At 44.0% G+C, this 6201-nt stretch overlaps 1 long non-coding RNA gene across 1 annotated transcript; it reads right to left on the reverse strand.

The window, feature by feature from the left end:
- Positions 1 to 1118: 1118 nt before the first annotated feature.
- Positions 1119 to 5014, reverse strand: LOC122100608. The gene is made up of 4 exons (XR_006146211.1): positions 4974 to 5014; positions 4163 to 4212; positions 1950 to 2090; positions 1119 to 1859 (listed from the first exon to the last, which is right to left on the reverse strand). It is a non-coding gene; the product is annotated as an uncharacterized LOC122100608 (long non-coding RNA).
- Between the last annotated feature and the right edge of the window lie 1187 nt (positions 5015 to 6201).

Raw genomic sequence — 6201 nt, forward strand, 5'->3', positions numbered from 1 at the left:
CAGACTTAGCAAGTTCATACAACTTGAAGTAGGGGTATATCACAAGCTTAGGTGGTTCTGACTTTGGAGTTCAAGGTGTTTTCCACAATTTACAACTCCACAGACTCTAGAGTGGAGAGACTAAGTACCAAGCATGTGGGATCAGTTTGTCTTTTGAATCATGAGAGACTATAAGCTACAGTCAGTCACCAGCTCTTCCTTCAATTACCCAGTCCTACCTGTAAAGGCAGCCTGGAGATCTGAAGGGGCTGAGGTGTCCCCTAGTTACCTGCAGATAGAAAAGAATACACTCACCCACAAAAATTCCAAAGGTGACTCCATAGTTTCATTTCTCATGCTCTTTATTCCCAGGAGAATTTTCATATATAGAAGCTAATGCTAAACAATTTCAATAAAGAAACAAATTAGCCAGGTGGCAGTGGCTCATTCCTGTAATCCTAGCTACTCAGGAAGCTGAGATTTGGGACTGCCATCAAAGCCAGCCTGGGCAGCAAAGTCCATGAGACTCCTACTTACAATTAATCACCAGAAAACCAGAAGTGGCACTGTGGCTTAAGTAGTAGAGTGCTCACCTTGAGCTATAGACAACGTCCAGACCCAAAGCTCAAGCCCCACGACTGACAAAGAAAGTGCTTGCCTTGTATGCATGAGACCCTGGGTTCAATTCCTCAGCACCACATAAGAGAAAAAGCCAGAAGTGGCACTGTGGCTCAAGTGGTAGAGTGCTAGCCTTGAGCTGAACTGCTGAGGGACAGCGCCCAGGCCCAGAATTCAGGCCCCGTGACCCACAAAAAAAAATAGACACACACACACATACACATACATGTGGGTGTACCTAATGGATACTTACACATACTATACTATATCCGTATTTTGGAGTTAGGATAAAATAGTTCATGAATTATTTCTGATATAGAAAGATGGCCAAGACATTCCAAATTAGTGAGCAAGATATTTAGGCAGTATTTGTGCTAAAATCACTATTTCAATGATAAATATAAATGGCCCAGAATACTAAGCATGTCAATAAAAAGATTAACTTAGGCTGAGGTAACAAGAAGGAGGACAATATTCAATATTTATTAAAAGCAGAAAGAAAACAAGTGAAGGTTCTGGAGTCTCAATGGATGCTGATGAATTTAGTGAGGTGAGACAGTCGCAGGAGAGGAAGCCACATGTGTTATATTCCAGTCTCCACTCCTGTAACCACACATTTCTAGAGGTAAAGAATACTTTCTTGGAGGAGAATTCTCTTCTCAGGCAGAGGATGGCAGGCAAGGTTACATCCATATTCAATCCATGCCTGTATCCTTAGGGGCTTGGAGCACAGAGGCCTGAACACTAGTTCGTGCCAGCTCCGATATCCCAATGGAGAGGATGATGCAACTCATATACCTGAAGCACCGTGTTCTCAAGTTGTCTTCAGTCTTCCTTTTTCCAAGCCCCTTCATTTCATTGCCACTTTAGAGACTTCTCAGTATCTCCTGATGTCCTCGGTATAATAACAGTGACACCATAGCGAGATCTACAAATAATGCTTCTCAGTCATCTTTATTGTAGCCAGTTTTGCTTCAACAATGACACCTCTCAAGACTTTGTACTCCAAGTACTTGAATTATCACCATAACATGTGGAAAAATCTCACTCTTTAAAGTCCAAAGCTTCAGCCCAGAGATATGCAGCTGGAACCAGTCATATGGCTAGCCCAGGAATGTGCAGGATTTCAGTGTTAGCCATGATACCCAGCCCCACAATCTTGATCCTCTATGCCATCTCCATGTAATGAAAACTTACTTGCTAAGATCCAATGGAAAAGATCCTCTTCTACGAACTTTGGGCTTTTTTCCACTTGAATGAGCCTGAGGGAAATGATTTCACTTTGAAAAATTAAATCTCAAAGCACTCAGAAACAAAATCTAAAAAGTGAGCCTCGCACTGTTGTCTCATACCTGTAATTTACTCATGAGGCTGGGATCTGGAGGATTACAGTGAAAGGCCACTCTAGGCAGAAAAGTTCTTGTGACTTCATCTCCAAAATAACCAATAAGAAGCAGGGATGGAGACATAATTCAAGTGCTAGAGCATCAAGCCTAGCAATCAAGATAAGCAAGTGTGAGGCCCTGAAAATCACTTTTAAAAAATCTTTTAAATCACTTTAAAAAAAAAATTGAAACTCATCATGGGCAAAAAACAGACATTACTAAAGTCATAGCAATTCCAAGAAGTTCAAAGAAAGCAGGAAGTTTAGAATGAAGAGAAGGAAATACTTCCTTACACAAAGATGCATAAAAGTGAGAATATTTTGAAGCAAATTTTCGGGGGAGAGGCCACAGGCAGATGACTCACCTGTTACAGCGTAAGTGTGCTCTGTGTTTATGCTTCACAAGTGCCACAGGGACTCAGGAGGGGTAGGACATAACACTCAGAGTGGTAGGATATACCCCATACCACACCCTTTGATTTGCTTCCATTTACCAGCCTTTCCAGCCCTGAGAAGCACAATTCTCACTATGGGTTTCCTCCTCCTCCTCCTCCTCCTCCTCCTCCTCCTCTTCCTCCTCCTCCTCCTCCCCCTCCTCTTCCTCCTCCTCCTCCTCCTCCTCCTCCTCCTCCTCCCTCTTTCTTCCTCTTTCTCCTCCTTCTTCCTCCACCTACCTCTTCTTTCCCCCCTCCTCCCTCTTCATCCCCCCCTCCTTCTTCATCCCTCTTCCTTCTCCTACCCCACCCCAAGCCAATACTCTAGTCCACTTTTACAAATGTATATTGTTATGGTAGGTTCTTATTCCTCTGCAGGGACGTGCTTAAACTTTGATTCACTTATTTGTTGCTTTCTGCTGTCACTGGGATGACAGGCATATACCACTAGGCTCAGCTCCTTCTGCTAAGATTTGATGTCTTCTCTGACTGGGCTGGCTTGGTACTTGATCCTCTCTATCTCAGCCTTCCACGTAGCTAATATTACAGATGTGAGCTACCAGTCTCCTGTTTAGAGAGTCTTTTATGAGCTTATTTTGTAACTCATTCCAATAACTTCCTTGGAGCTATCACAGTTGTTCATAACTTTATCAAGTTATAAAGTAGTGGAGAGAGCTAGTTTGAGTATTGGATGAGCCTGAGATCTGATCCTAAGTCCGCCAGTCAGCAACTGAGTGGCCCAGAACAACCTCTAGGCTCTAGATTGTCTCAAAAACCTGGGTGCCATGAAAAAATTAATAGAGCTCTGAACAAGGCACTAAATGCTCCTGGAATTTGTTGATACTTGGTAAATAATAATAGCAATAGTAATATCTGTAGTGGCTATAGTTATTAGAAGGAAATATATTTCCTCAGAATCATGGTATGTCTACCCTCATATGGGGACTCTACCATAGCAAGGATAGGCACTGAAACAGAGAATATGGAGTCCCAAACCCTAACCCTGAACACAGGAACTACATAGTCTGCAGTCTGATGCAGTTCTGCCTGCCTAATGCAAATTCTTTTTTTTTTTAAATGTAAATTCTTGAAGTAAGCCTAGGTCAAAAGGGAAATGGACAAAAAAAGTACCCAAGACTGCTTGGCCCAGAAATGCCCAGAAGCCTTAACAGAGGGTAGAGAAGGCTGAGGACAAATGACAGTTTAAATCTCTTTAATCTTTTCTCCCAGTGCTCACCCTCTTTCCAGATCCCAACAGCCAGGATCTCTGGTCCGTTTGTTGGGCCAGGGATTGGGGAGGGCAGAGAATCCTGTGTAGTTAATGCCAACAGCAAGAACCTCTGACATTCCAGGACCACAGAGAATAGAGCCCATCCTGAGCCTGGGGTTTTTCCTTGGCACTTCCCCAAGAACAGCTGTCAGGAAGCAGCCCACTGGGTGCCCTGGCATGGCCAGCTGGATTCCTGCATCCTGACTCCTGCTGCTCTACAGGAACCTGGCCCAGGGAGAGCATTCCTGTTTGGTGAGCTGCTCTCCTCAGCTGTGGCAGGGAAGTTTTCTAGCCCTGGGGGTCTGATCTCACCCTGGTCACTCCCAGGTTCCAGAAACTTCTTTCTTGATGGGACAGAGAGAGGAGCAGGAGGGGGAAGAGAGGAGAGGGAAGAACCAGACAGGCAAGCAAGATAACCAACACTTAAGGACAGGATTGAGTCATTAGTGCTTTTTTGGCCATGAGTCAGACATGTACCAGCTAGGTGATCCTGGACATATTGGATCCCTGGGACTCAATTTCCTCATCTGCAAAACAGATTGGGGGGAAAAAAAAAAGGTCTACTGATTATTTGTAGTTTTAAAAACTGTTGTTCCTATAGAAACAGATTGGTAGACCCTATATTCATTGTTTTTTTCCTACTCAGCCCCAATCAGGTTCTCCTCCAGCCACCCAAGTGGACACCGCCAAGGTACTAGGGAATAGGCAAAAAACTCAAGAGGCAGGTATCCAGGTATCCTATTTCCAACACTACCCAACTGGACAAATGCCAGAGGTGGCTTTTTCCAAAAAGCTTTCCCCAGGTGGTGGTCTCTGCCAGGACCTGTATTGCTATTTCTGTATTTAGAAACCCCTCCCCCTCCAGTAATTAATGATTGATTCTCAGGCAGTGCCACCAGGAGGCCCTAGAGCAAGCTACTGGCCATTTCCTGAGTGTGCAGACTAGGTAGAAATCCCATGTGGCCGTGGCAGGATTGGACAAGTCCAGGAGGGAAGAGAATAGTGTAAAGGCTATACGTACCCACAGCAATTCTGCCCTCAAAAAACTCAAAGCAACAAGGAAAGTCTGTGCCCTAGAGGTGACAACAGTGCTGGCTCTCCTCTGTCACTAGCTCTGCTGCCCTCCTTTAGGCCAAAAAACATTCACTGTTCCCTTCAAAATCATTTCCATCAACACATATATTCTTCCCCTGCCTCGCATATCTCACCAAAAGATTGAGCTCCCCTTCCTTTTCCTCTCCATGCATGGATCTTACCCAGTATCCCAGGCAGCTTTTCAAAAACTCACCACCACCATGCTTTGGGAGAAAGATGAAAGGAACCGACTTCTACAGCAAAATGTTAGAGGAGTTTTAACTCTGCCCTTCTCAGCTATATTGCTCCTGCCTTTGTAGTCTAATAATAATTAACTTTTGTACAGAGCTGTAGTTTTCAAAGGGCTTTCACATTCATAACTCTATTCATCCTCACAATAAAGCCACAAGGTAGGTCTTAACCTCCCCACACCCACCTACACTCACATCCTACAGAAAAGGAAACTGAGGCTTAGAGGGAAAAATGATCTCACTTTAAGGTGGGTCAAGAACCCTGACGTTTTGTGTGTGTGTCAGTATTGTGGCTTGAACTCAGTGCTTCACACTCTTGCTCAGCCTTTACAACTCAGCTGGTACTCTACTATTGGAGCCATGCTTCCAGTCCAGCATTTTTCTGTTAATTGGAGATAGAGTCTCTCTGACTTTTCTGCCCAGATTCTATGAATCCCAATCCTCAGATCTCAATCTCCTGTGTAACATTACAGGTGTGAGCCACTAATACTTCCAACTCAAAGTAGAAAGCTGCAATTTTCTTCCTAGAGGCTGTTCTTTTTTATTTTTATTTTTAGAGGCTGTTCTTTAGGTCCAAAAACGGTCCTTCATGTAGGAGAAGGTAGCTCTGTAGGTAAGAAGGAAGGTTGTCAGTGGGGGGAAGGAGGGGAGGTGGTAGGAAGCTTCTGCTATGGCTGATCTCAAGAACTCATATGCAGAGAAACTTCTGAGAAATCATGTCCAAGGAGCCCCATGTTTCCTTTACTGCAATATCTAGGTCTGAGGTAGAGAGACCCATAGAACATTCTGTGACATTCTTTTTGGGGGGGAGGAATCCGGTCATGGGGCCTGAACTCTGGGCCTGGGCGCTGTCCCTCAGCTCTTCATCTCAAGGCTAGTGTTCTACCACTTGAGCCACAGCGCCACTTCTGGCTTTTTTCTTTTTGCCTATGTGGTGCTGAAGAATTGAACCCAGAGCCTCAGGCATGTAAGGCAAGCGCTCTACCACTGAGCCACCTTCCCAGCCCCAGACTTTTCAACTTTTTAAAGGCAAGCCTGAGTTATTCATATTGTTCTACTTTTGCATTTTAATATGGGCAATGAATTAAAGTTTTTTCAGAAAAAGAGTTTAAAATAGTAAGTGGGTTTAGACCACAGGTTGTTGAACAATAATCTTGGCAAAGAAGCATTATATGAATCAAGTCTAAAAAA

This window comes from Dipodomys spectabilis, unplaced genomic scaffold, assembly GCF_019054845.1.
Source record: "Dipodomys spectabilis isolate Male_0828 unplaced genomic scaffold, ASM1905484v1 ptg000588l, whole genome shotgun sequence".
Classification (NCBI taxonomy): domain Eukaryota; kingdom Metazoa; phylum Chordata; class Mammalia; order Rodentia; family Heteromyidae; genus Dipodomys; species Dipodomys spectabilis.